Below are 13,691 nucleotides of genomic sequence, written 5' to 3' on the forward strand. Positions count from 1 at the left end.
AGGCATTACATTCCAGTCAAAGTCTTGGTTATTAAAACCATCAATAGAAACTGGTCTTACTGGTTTTATGCAAAGGAACTGTATGCCATCACTCATTATGAATGCCAAATTCTGGATGGATCAGGTAGGGACAAAAGTACAAAGCAAAGAGGAAAATCCTTGTCTGCCCAGTATCCACCAACATTGCAGTTCCATGTCTTATATCTTTCATTACATTACTTCCTAATTTAATGTGAAATTATAACCTTTAGAAACCTCAATTTATTTTCAAAATGGAAACAAAACAATTCAAAGCAGAGACAGAGTTTCAGGGGGAAAAAAAGAGAACTGTTACTAGCCTTAGAATCTTGTCTTACACCAACTGGTCACACAGATGACTTCTCTGAGGTCCAAATAGCATGAAGCCCCAGTGGCAGACATTCTCTCACCCACCAATGCATCTCCTGGTCTCTTGGCAGAGACATGACCTCTCACCTCAGCTGGACTCTAACCAGCACCAATGGCACAAAGCCCCAATTTAAGAGGCATTCTCTCACCCCAACTGGACTCCAACTGGCAGTCAACCACCTTTCTAGGTCCCAATGGCAGAGCCATGACTTCTCACCTCAGCAAAACTCTCACCAGCACCCATGGCACGAAGCCCCAGTGATAGAGGCAGAAGATTCCCATTATACACAAAAGAGCCAAGATCAAATCAAGTCCTCACAAGATCAGAAACCACGCAAAGAACAAATCAAGCAAAGAATAACCACAACCAAGAGCTGAGGTTTCTTTTCTTTCAGGTTTAAAACTTTCATATTCCCCTGCAAACTCCACAAACTTATTCAGCTTTCTATACAACTTTCAACTTTCTACACACCTTCTGAAACTTTAATAGACCTTTTTACTCATTCAGGAATAACCAAAACTCACTTTGAATCCTTGTCCTTGTTAACAATGGAAAGAACCGCACTCTGCATCTAGCGGCCATTAAGTCCCCAAATCTGCAAACATGTAAATAAAATAAAAGGAACATTGTCACTTTGTATCTGGGCTTGTTGTCTTCTTCCAAAAGAGAAATTTCAAATCTCTTTCTGGAGTACAGGGCCAGCTATCCTCAGCATTAACCATAGCAGAGGGTTTCCAGTACTCCTCAAGCAGAGCCCATTTTATCTGTGTGTGGTAGATCCAAGCCTTGATTCCCATGAGCTTTAGGGAAGAGTGCATGGTCAGCGGGACATCATAGGGACCAGTTCATTGTTTGGCTAGCTGCTGTTCAGGGCCTTGAATATTTCAGGACTCTCGTATGACTCGGTCCCCTGACTGGAATGGGTGTAAGGGCTCATCAGATGGGTAGGCGAGCCTGCAGTTGCAAACATGTGCTGAATAGTTAGTGTTTACCCTAAATGTTGCACATATTGCTTAATTTTTGATTCATGCTCCAAATCTGTGGTGATGTGTTCCCCAAACCAAGATTTGGAAGAGTCTCCCATAAACTATTTCAAAAGGGCTTAACTTAAGCCCACTTCTGGGCACTATCCTAATCCAGAACAAAGCAATAGGAAGTATATGGTCCCACTTCAAATGTGTTTCCTGGCATATTTTTGCCAGTGTCTTCTTCATTGTGTGGTTCTTTTTCTCAGTCTTTCCCATAGACTGAGGTCTCTAAGATGCATGTAATTTCCATTGTATTGGTAGTGCCTGTCCAACCTTCTGGGAGATCTCCAAAGTGAACAATGGCCTATTGCCACTCTAAATGCTGTGAGGAAGTCCAAATCTAGGAATTGTTTCTTTAAGTAAAAGTTTCTCTACCTCATTCACACCCAGTTCTAGAGGCATATGCTTCTACCCTTCCAGAAAAAGCATCCACAAAACCTATTAAAAATTTGAAATTCCTTCTGGTTTTAGGCATTTGTGTGAAGTCTAATTGCCAGTATTCAAGTGGGCATAACCCTTCATACTGTACTCCCTTTTCTGCTGGGGCGTGTTCTCCCTTAGGATTGTTTTTGACACATATCTGAGTGGCTTGTGTAATCTGAATGGTTCTTTGCAAATGAAGGTCCTTCAAGTGTGGCCCAATGAGGTCCATCAAAGCATCCCTTCCATAATGGGTCCCTTCATGTAGGTGTTTGAGGATGGGATACACTAGAGCATGGGGGAGTAAGATCATACCATGGATGTTGATCTTCCATATGGAATTGGGATCAGTATTACTGAATCCCCATTCATGGCCTCATTCCTCATCTCATTTTAACCTGTTTAACGAGGTTTAAATTTTGTCAAGTCCAGCAGGGGATCAAAACCCCTAGGTGTAGTGGCCCTCTGGTTGCTTGCGTTACCAGTTTATCAGCAGTTTAGTTTTGATGAGTCATTTAGGAACTGTCCCTTTGGTGTCCTGGGTAGTGCATTGTGGCACTCTGGTCCAGTAGATTCACTGCCTCTAGCGATTTGTAAAGTCTCTTCTGCATGTTTGACATCCTTGTTCCCCAAGGTTAAGAGCCCTCTCTCCTTCCATACTGTTCCATGAACATGGACAACCATGAAGGCATATTGGCATCTGTGTAGATCTTAATTCTTTCCCTGGGACAGTTACTAAGCCTTTTATGAGGGCTATCAACTCAGCCTTTTGTGCTGAGGTTCCCAGTACAAGAGCTTAGGCTTCTATTACCTTGTCTATGGTGATTACCACGCTTGTTGTTGGCTGTTGTCCATGAAGCTGCTTCCATCTGTGTATAGCTCCCAGTCTGATGCTGCCAGCAGCTGGTGCAGTAGACCTGACCTGCTAGAATAAACTTGGTCAATGATTGTCAAGCAGTCATGCTGGAGGGAAATCTCCCTCTGTGTCTGGGAGCAGAGTGGCCATGTTCAAGACTGTTCTAGTCTATAAGGTAACATTTGGGTTGTCCAATAGAATGGCCTGGTATTTACCCATGCACCTTGCTGTCAGCCAATGCCCTCCTTTCTGTTTCAATAGAGTTAGGACCTGGTGTGGAACTAATACCATAGTAGGCTTCCCCAAAGTGAACTTCTCATCTTCCTGTAAGATGTCACAGAAAGCGGCCGCTGCTTTAAGACATGGTGGCCATCCCTTTGTCATGTGATCAAACTTCTTTGAGAGAGAAGCTATGGGTCTCTGATCCCCTGCAATTCATGAACGTTTTCGGTAAATTAGGTGATCCTAGTACAGGAGCTAAAACTAGCTTTTCCTTCAAGGTATCAATTGCTACCTGACAATCTCTTGCCCATTTGACAGGTTCGGAGTCCAGGCCTTTTAAGGAATTGCACAGTGATTTTGCTATAAATCCAATGTTTGGATTCCAAATTCAGCAGAACCCTTTAATCTCTAAGGACCCACAAAGTTACCGTCAGTTTTCTGGAAATTTTACTATAGGATTGGCTTGCTTTCTATTTGCCATCTAGCACCTAGTACCATTTCAGTTGAAATCCCACATACGCCACCTCCTGTTTGCAAATCAGGGTCTTGTGAAGCAAACATTTTATCTCCTTTTTGCCAAGTTATTTAAAACCATGATGGTGTTGAGCAAACAATCCTCATAGGTATTGCTAGCTATCAATATACCATCTATGTTCCAGATGAACTTCTGAATTCATTAGAATATCCTTTAAGGCCTTTGCTAATACTTCCCCAAATCTACTCATGGAGTCCTTATGCAGCACAGTTCAACAGTTTTGGAGTGTGGCTTTAGTTCTGGGCCCTGCCATTGAAAGGTGAACAGTAGTGGGGCCTGTCCACTTATTAGAATGCAGAGAAAAGCATCCTTCAAGTCTAGGGCTGAAAACAATTTGCTATCTTCAGGCACTGTGGTCAATGGGGTATAGGGGCTTGGAACTGTAGGATGAATGTCCTGAACAATGTCATTTGTGGCTCTAGGATCCTGTACAAATCGATATTCATCAAAGTGAATCTTCTGATTAGCCAAATGAGACTGTTATTTGGAGACTGACACTACTGAAATAGTCCCTATTTTAAGAATTTTTGCAATATTGGCTGAATCCCTTCTACAGCCTCCTTTCTAAGAGGGTACTATTTCTTCCAGGGGGCTTGCACCCCTTCTTTTAAGTTAATTTTTATAGATGGATATTAACCACTTTAACCGTCATCCCAAACAGTTTGATCTACCTGTTCATAGACCTCAGATGGGAAGAGTTCACCTGCAGGACCTTCTGAGCAAGTTAGGAGTGCCTGGAGCTGAACAGCATGTTTCAGTGGTACCTCTACACATAACTGTTGCTTTTCAGGAGAAAAAGGTTGGTGCATGCAATTTGCAAAGAAAATCTTGGCCTAGAAATGAAATACGTAGTCTGGCATGCAGAGAAAACTATGCATAAACTTTTGCTCACCAAGCTGGTATTCTACAGGTTGAAGAAATGACTGTTTTTGTAATTGTCCAGTCAGTTCACTAACCATATCTGCATCTAAACTTTTCTTAGTTAACTTTGCATTCCGCACTGAGCATGTAGCTCCTGTATCTGCAAGGAAATCAACTAGCTTGTTTCCCAGAATTAACTGTACCCAGGGCTCCGATAGGGAAATAATAATAGGTCAGGAAATGTCCAAAGGAGCCTCTGGGCCTCCTCATTTATCATCAGACTCCCTTCTTCTTTTCAAAATTTCTTGGTAAGGATTTTCATTTCTATTTTCCCTTTTGAGTTTCAGGTACTCCTTTCTCTAGTGGCCTTCTTCCTTGCAGTAGGCACATTGATGGATGCCTAGCGGCCCTCTCATTTTCTCTTTAGGCTCCTGGTCTCACCACCCCCATTTCTAAAAACACTGTGGCCTGTTTTATCTTTCTTGCTTCTCGGATGTTATAAATTTTAAATGTTATGTCCACAAATTGGAAAGGATTTATTCCCAATTCCCCCATCTAAACACTGAAGTTTCTTTCTAACATCCAAGGCACTTTGCCCAATAAAACTCATGTTCACCATCCACACATTTTCTGATGCCTCTGAGTCAGTATCAGTGTGCCTTTTATAGGCCTGATAGATCTTCTCTAAAAATTCAGAAGAATCCTCATCTGGCTTTGGTTGAACAGCCAGTAGTATCATACACAGGCTTTCTTGCTTGGGCATCCCTTTCTTAAGCCCTTCCAAAATGCACCTTCTGTAATGATCCAGGAAAGCTAGGTCCCTATTATTCAGGTCCCAATCTGTCGCTGTCAGATTTCCCCAGCTGGACTGAGGGGTCACATTAGGATTTTCTTGGTGGAAGTATTAAGCCTCTTCGTTAGCCTTATTTATAACCAGCCATCTCTCATCTGCAATTAACAAGATGCTAAGGAGAGCCTGTACATCAGTCCAGTTTGGATTATGAGTGGCAAAAATGGGGGCGATTTTCTGAGGATCTTCCCTACAGGAAGGGTTGGAATCCTTCCAATTCAATAAGTCAGAAGTAGAGTAGGGAGAATGGGCCCAATAGTAGCCAGCAGGCTGCACTTCCTGATTTGCTACACCTATAGGATATTGCCTCAAAGGGAACTGTCTTGCTCCAGATTGGGAGGCTTCCCTGGTCACCTGGTCAAATTGGGTGCCTTGATGGGTCTTCAAGGGGACCCATCATACAGGGGTGGGACCTTTGGCTTTCTGGGCCCTATTTCAGGGGTAACGAGCAGTGGAGGTGGTGATAGAGGAGGTCCTCCTGCTACTAACCCTGTGTCACCTGGGTTTTGGGCACTCATTCTCTTTTTCTTCCCATGGCTTAATTGTCAGGAAGAAGTTTTTGAGGCCCCCTCCCTTCTCTGCTCCATCAAACAGGCCTCTGTCTCTGGCGAAAACCTATTAGGCAGTAATATAAGTGCCTTTACATAACAGATTTCATCCCATTTGTATACTTGTTGGCAATATTGTTCCAACTGTGTAATGCTACAGTAATTTAGGGAACCATCCATGGGCCGCATTTCCCTGCAATCCAAAACATATGTAGGCCATGCAGTGTTAAAATAATAAAGCAATACCTCTTTAGACATTGGATAATAGCTGTATATACTCCAGTCTACTAAAATTCTACCCAGTGGGCTCCCTCCAGGAACCAACACAGAGCAGCCCCCATGGGCCCAAATGCACAGCAGACCCAACTCTATCATCAGAAGAATCCAGGCAACCTGGGAACACATAAACAGAACTGTAATCCATGACTCTGTTATCCCAACAAATGCTTAGAAGCAAGTTTTCTGTCAACCAATCTCACAAACAGTGGCCCCCAGGCAATGATCTCCCCAAAACTTGGCCAGTCCTCTCCAGACCCCAGTGGCCAGGAAAGAGGGGAGAACACAGAGAACAGCATTTCCATGCACTCCACTTTATATAGTCTGGCCCAAACCTTCTGCATGGTAAAAGCAACCAGGAGGATATTTCCCTCCATCACACTGTGCTGCCTCTTTGCAGGGGTATCTGTTCATATACAGTCCTCAGCTCTTCCCAACCCCTCCCGCATCTTGGGGTAGTGGGCAGGGGGAGCCCAGACTCTCATGCTTCTCCTGGGGTCCCTGCTGCCCTCTGCCTGGTGATCCAGGCAGATCACCCCCCATTACAAGCTGATAGCTGCCCCACCTTGGCTCATTTCTTTCCCTGTCACTTTTATTTCTCAGTAAGCTAAGGCAGCTGAGCCTGGGGTCTCCTGTTGCTTCTTTAGTCCTAGGCCCTTCCTTGTTTAATTGTCCCCAGATTTAATAAATGTACCCTCAAAATAAAAACAAAATGAAAAAGAAATTAAGGTTAGGGAATTATGTACAAATCTGAAAGTAGATGCAAGAAAGTGATTCGGGTATTTTGCCTTTAAAAAGTTCCTCTCTCTGGCTGTACTTCCTTGCTTCACAGCTGCTTCCTTGCAGTCACAGATGCACATGGGAAATCACCTGTAGTCCAAAAGCAATCAGTTGCTTGTTGCTTCAGTTCTGGACAGCTCTAAGATGTGCTGTAACTTTGACATGTTTAAGAAGCAGGTGTGTGGCATTTTCAGAAGGTAGCATGGTCCTCAAGTGAGTCATTGGTATTTTATATCAGCAAAAAAAGCTCAACTGTATAGATTGCAAACAAAAATAAAAGCTGTTTCTCTTTATGCATGTTATTCTTTTAGAATAAAATAAGTACATCCTGCTGTAATAAAAATTGGCTTTAACCACTTAATAAACCAAGGAGAAGGAGAGAAGAAAAAGAAAAGGAAGAAGGAGAAGGAGGAGGAGGGAAGGGGAGGGAGAGATGAAGAAGAAGTAGAAAGAGAAGAGGAGGAGGAGGAGGAAAACAGGAAGAATTATTCTTAGCCTAGTTTTTGCCACAATGGATACCTGTTTAGTCACTGGCTGCTATAACAAAGATACCATGGACTGAATGGCTTATGAACAACAGAAATTTATTTCTCACAGTTCTGTTGGCTTGGAAGTCCAAGATCAAGGTACTGGCAGATTTGGGGTCTGATGAGAGCCCACTTCCTGATTCATAGACTGTTGTCCTCTCACTGTATCCTCTTCACACAGAAAGATTCAAGGAATTCCTTGAATCTTTCTGTGTCTCTTTTATAAGGACACTAGTCCGAAACATCAGAGTTCCACTCTTATGACTTAATCACCTCCCAAAGACCTACCTCCCAGGACACATTGGGGATTAGGAGGACATAAACATCTGTCTATAGATATTAAACCCTGTGTGTCAAATATTGATCATAATCCTGACTCAGACCCATTTTACAGATGAGAACACCAAGGCTTGCTATCACTTCCCCCAGGCTGGGGCTTGGTCATAGTGGCCACCAGGTCCTGCCAGAAGATGCCTGCTCATAAATAATGGCCAAAAGCAGCAGGGTCTGGTGAAAGTTCACTTCGTGCATGGAAAAAGGTCCTCAGAAAGAGTACTGACAAGGCACACATGTTAGTGAAACATGTAGTATTTAAAAAAAATTTTTAATAAAGCACAGAGGGAATCTGACATGCCATATATGCAAGAAATGTATTAGACATCTATCTTCCTACAGATAGAAATGTAGACTGATTTAAAAAAAAGAAATGTACACTGATTAATAAAAATTATATATAAATACATAGAATGGCTAGACAAATATAGTGGTTACATAAATATTGAAAGAATGAAAGGTATTTCATAATGCAAAAATTAATTCTAAAGGAAGAAATGGTAGAAATATGCATACATACATACTTATTTCTGTAGATTGATAAAGATATGAATTTGTATGTATATAGTGATTAGATAAATGTGATGTTTAATTGGACACTATATGGAGAACTTAGTTTTTCACACTTCTTTATAAATAAGATACATACTGTAATTTAATAAATATATACTCAGGTATTTAATAGTTAAGTACAGTTGTTAAGGCACCTGGACATTTTGAAAAGTTTTTCCCACCAAAATCTCATCAGGTCAAGCTGAGAGTGGTCCTGTCCAGTGCTGTGCCCTAGTGCACTGAAGGGAGCAAAAGACAGTGGTGAAATGGATGAGAAATATGAGAAAGTGATGGTAATGGTATTGAATCAGCATTGAGTACTCAGTATGTAACAGGTGAACACTGCATTTCAACTACTTCCAGAGGAAAATTGTTCCTTGTTCCCCAAGATTAAGAGCTCTCTCTCCTTCTATATGCTTCATGGGCATGGATTACCATGAAGGCGTATCTGGAGTCTGTGTAGATGTTAACCTTCTTTCCCTGGGACAGTTCTAAGACATTTGTGAGGGGTATCAACTCACCCTTTTGTGCTGAGCGTCCCAGTGCAAGACCAATGGGCCAGCTTTACCCACAATCCAAAACATATGTAGGCCAACAGTATTATAATAATAAACCAATACCTCTTTAGACATTGGATAATGATTGTATGTACTCCAGTCCATTAAAATTCTTTCCACTGGGCTCCCTCTAGGAACCAACCCAGAACAACCCCTGCTTGCACGGATACACAGCAGGCCCAACCCTATGACCAGAAGAAGCCAGGCAACCTGGGAACATACAGACACAACTGACACCCATGACTCCATTAGTCTGACAAATGCTCACAAGCAAGTTTTCTGCCAGCCAATCTCACAAACAGTGTTCCCTATACCCAAAACTCAGCCAGTCTTCACCCAGGGCCTGGTTTGCAGCCTCAGAACTCAGGTGATCCTTTCTTCTTCCCAGAGTCTGTTCCCTTCCCAGACCCGTTTCCTCCCCACCTGCCAGGTGTGTTTAAGTGGCTAACGCCTCTAGTGGGCATGCAGAGAAATTCCCAGCAACTGGGAAATGACAGTCCCACTCCTGGCACAGGGTGGGGTGGTGACCTCCCATGAGCAACTAGGGCCCCATGTTGGGTGCTGTTACAGTTACTGAAAACCAGACAGTGGGGGTCCTACTGCTCTCTGCCAAGCAGGCAAATTTCTGGAGACATAGCTTGGTGGAAAGGAAAAGGAACCTTTTTATTTTAACGATACAATTAGATATAAATGCAGCCTTCCACATCAAAGCCCATTCCTCTAAAATATCCAAAGAAAAATAACCCTGCCACCCTCTGCCATCTGCCAAGACAGACCAATACCATGCTGCACCTGCAATTCCTTTTCCCATTTAAAAGTACTATCCTTTGAAAAACACAGGTGGCTTAGCATGCTTCTGGTCATGGTCTGCTCCAGGCATCCTTGGAGTCTGAGTGTGAGAGTGAAAGTCCCACTCATGGTGTGCCGTTCCTTCCTTGGATTCTGCCCACTAGTCCCGCACTCACTCCCAATCTCTTTAGTGTTGGCTTGCCAGTGCAGCTGCACTCCACACTCATCCATGGCTCCATTCCCCATAGTGCTCACTTTGGTTCCCAGCACCATTGTGGCTTCCTATGCAGAGAATGGGTGCGGGGCTTGCCACCCAGCCATGCAGCCTCCAAGGCCCACTAGCCTGGACCTCCTCCCCTTATGCCTTACTGGCCCAGCACCTGCTGTGCTTCTGGCCAGACAGGCCATGGATTTCTCAGAGAGGGGCACCAGAAATGTTCCTGGATCACATGATCTCCTAGGCCCGCGAACCCTGGAATCCAAGCCAGCCAACCAGACCAGTAAGGGGACGGGAAAGCAAGGAATGCAGTGTTTCTGTATGCTCTGCTATTCAAAGATGACCCCAGAATCCCCAGTATGGCAGAAGTAGATTGTATGATATGTCTCCCTTTCCAATCACCTCCCTAGCCTGATGCATGTGTCCTACATGCTTCTTTCTGTTGAGTCATGCTGTGTTGTCCCAGTTACCAGGGTAATGCTTGCATGTGCAGTTCCTGGTGTTTCACAACCCCTCCCTTATTTCTAGGGAAGGGTATCCCTGTTACAAGGGCTCTGTGAACATCGTCAGGCTAAGGGAGGGTACCCAGGGAAGGGACCCCTCTCCAAGTTGAGTTCAGAGCTCACCAGGGGAGCTGTGTTGCAGCTCACGGTGCCTGGAGAAGTTGATGGGTTGACCAGGGCCAGAGCTGCCTTACAGGAATGAGGCCAGCAGGAGGTGACCTTCTAGGGTACAGGGGAACCAGGGCTCTGGACAGACATATAGAAGCGTCTGTGTTGTGGGGCTTTAGAAAAGTGATTGCTGGCTCGGGCATGGGCTATGCAGGCACCTAGGGACTGCATGCAGCTGGAGCAGAGCACACAAGATTTTTCCACATCTCTGTGCAGCAGAAGCTAGAAATTGCACAGTGTGATAAAGAGAAGCAAGAGCAAAGCCCTTGTGCGCTTACAGTGGCCTCCACCAATGAGGCTTAGGATCCTGCTCACTGAAGAGGAGGCACTCAGAAAGTCTGAGGAAGGCATGAAAATGTGTGTGTGTGTGTGTGTGTGTGTGTGTGTGTGTACATGTGTGCTCTTGTGAAGGGTTGTATTTAATAAGAGGGAGGGGAGGACTCAGACCTTGTTCTATTTGCATCAAATATAAATCAATTAAACATCCCAACCAAGTATAGAGAATTGGAACCTGCCTTGCCAGGCTACAGAAAGGTAAAGGCAGAAGCAAAACCATAGCTAGGTGACTGAAATTTGCAGTTCCCACTTGGCAAACTCTGTAGGATTTACTTGTAAAGGAGATACTGAAGAAGGCCCTGCTGGGGGTAGAATGGCACTTCACCCCATTGAATATTCTGCATCTTTTCCCTATAGGTGGGGACAGGGTGGGAAAAGACAGGGTCTTGGGCTGGTGGGCCCTGTCTCTGTTCTATATCCTGCACACCTATGTGCACAAACACTATAACACACATGTGTGTAGGCACACACAAATCTTGAAGCATCCTGTGGTCGTTTGGCAGGACCTACCTGTCTTGTGTGAGCAAAGGCCAGTTCTTTACCCCTCAGCATGATGCCAGGGCCCCAGGGTAACCTGAAGAATCAGAACCACAAAGTACTGCTGGAGAATGAAGCTAGCCAAGGCTGCCTAGGCAAAAGATGTTAGATTAGGTGTCAGGGAGGATGTCTTTACCATGTGGCCTTCCAGAGGTGGAAGGCAGGGGTGGGAAAGGCTTTGCAAGTCCTGCTGTTGACCTGCCCAAAGTATCAGAGGCAGGTGGTAGGTGGCCCTGCCTGGCAAAAAGGTGCCAGCAGTGGGAGTGGGGGTCATCCATAACAGGCCTGGGCCTCCCAGCAGTCTCAGCAGCTGCCTTTATTCTGACTCCCACCACCACTTTGTTAGCCATTGTGCTAAACTCCAAGATGGAGGATCTCCAGCTGTTTGACTTTGGTGACACCTCACCTCCCAGTCTCAGTGTTCTTAACTGTGAAATGGGGGAAACAAAGGGATATGCACACAGTGATTTTGGATCTGAAGTGAGAAGTTTATAGAATACGTACCTATACAAAGGTGAGACCTGTCTGCACCTACACTGGCTGCTCCTCTCTTCAGCATGTCCTCCTCTGGAGAAACTGAGGCCCATAGGAGGTCAGCACTGTGCAGGCCGTGGAAGTTGACACCAACGGCCCATCCTAGGCTCCCCTCATTCACCCACCAAGATCAGGTGCATTGCTTGTGTGACTCAGTATAGAATAAAGATGTGCACCCCTTGTTCTCAAATTATGAAGAATTTCAACACAGTGACAGCAGAGCATTAAACCAAGCATGGGCCCTTAGGGACTGCCCAGGCTCTTCTCACTTGAGTCCAGCCCTGAAGCCACATCCTCCCCTCCCTCCTACAACATCACCTTGTAGAATGTGTTTTTTTTTTCCATCCAAAGGTGTTTGTGACAAGGGGGAGCATTAAGGCAGCCATGCCCTGCTTCAGGGACCATCTCAAAGGCATTTTAAATACATTTAAGTTTCTTTCTGCTCACAGTCATTACCCAGGCCACAAATCTCTTTTGGTAGCAACAGACTGGGTCCCATATGGATTCTGCAGGGCTGGGCACTGTGATCCAAGAGCAGATAGGGCCTATTCTGCCCTGGCAAATGTAGTTTGTGTTGTTGCGGATAGGGAACTGGATCACCTTGGAGGTAGGGGCTCCCAGGAGCTTGGCTCATCCCACCTCCCAGTCTCCTTGAACCACTGCGTGCTCAAGGAGACTACCCAGGGAAGGAGCCCCATACTGGATGTGCTCCTACTTCCTCGGCAGCTAGGACACTCTGGGTGGAGCATCTCTCCTTTGACAAGACCCATCTTCAAGGCCCTCCTCACAGGGTGGCTCCAAAGGCACAGGTTCTTCTAGTGACCAGGACCAGGAGGTGTGTCCCAAGAGAACAAGCCCACAGAGGCTATGTTGCCTCTCATGACACAAGCTAGTTTGTCAGTTCATCACACAGTGTTCCCTTGCTGGTATCCTGGAACAAGAATGAAGACTCCACTTTGGTGGAGGAATCAGACACACCGAGAGTAGCTGGTAGTCTCATGGGCCTCTGGAAGACCCAGCCTGCCCAGGTGAGTGTGCCCTCTTGTGGATGTACAGCTGCCCTCCCAGGGTTCCCTGCAAGCCTTGGGAGTTGGGACCCACTGGCAGCATCTCAGATCACTAGTGGTTTGTGCATGCCCTTCTGCTGGCTTTGGTCAGCATCTGCCTTCCTCATGCCATTCCCAACTCTACCCACAGCCTCTCAGTGAGCAGATTTTTAGGCATAATTTACTTAGGTTGAAATACATGAATCTTGGCTGTACACTGTTGACAGATGGATGTGCCCATGTGACTCACACCCCTATCAGGATATGGAACCTTTATGTTCCCCATAACATTCTCTCCTGCCCTTCCCATTCTGTTGCCTCCTCACCTGCAACATGTAGCCAGTCTGATTTCTATCACCTAAAAATCATGCCATGTGTGTTCTTTTGTGCCTGACTTCTGCTTGCTCTGATGTCTGAGACCTGTCCAGGTCATTGTATGTATGGATACCTCATCCCTTTCCATTACTGCATAAGCTGCTGTGCTATTGGCATATCCATTCACTCCTGAAAGGCATCGTGGTTGCCTCCAGTTCATGACTGTGAATAGCCCTTGCCAATGGTGAATAAGTCATCTTATGGACATATGTTTCCACTGCTCTTGGACAAATGGAGTGGAATTTCTGGGTCATATGGTAGGAATGTGTTTAACTTCAGATAAAAATTTCTTACTTTTTAATAAAGTTATTTGATTCATGTTAGGTGATTCTTGCCTGCCCTGCTTTTCTGGCTCCGGGTGATATGTTCCAAAGCCTACAAAGAACTCTGCATGAGTGTTATTCATGTACTTATCACACTCAGGGAATTGAAAATGATTTTGCAACTGTTGTA

At 44.9% G+C, this 13,691-nt stretch overlaps 1 protein-coding gene across 2 annotated transcripts in view; it reads left to right on the forward strand.

Moving 5' to 3' along the window:
* RET (ret proto-oncogene) overlaps positions 1–13,691 on the forward strand; it is a 68,418-nt gene that overhangs the window by 20,210 nt on the left and 34,517 nt on the right. The window lies entirely within an intron of this gene.

The sequence above is a fragment of the Pteronotus mesoamericanus genome, unplaced genomic scaffold, assembly GCF_021234165.1.
Source record: "Pteronotus mesoamericanus isolate MK-2021 breed Mesoamerican mustached bat unplaced genomic scaffold, CSHL_Meso_final contig_35, whole genome shotgun sequence".
NCBI lineage: Eukaryota > Metazoa > Chordata > Mammalia > Chiroptera > Mormoopidae > Pteronotus > Pteronotus mesoamericanus.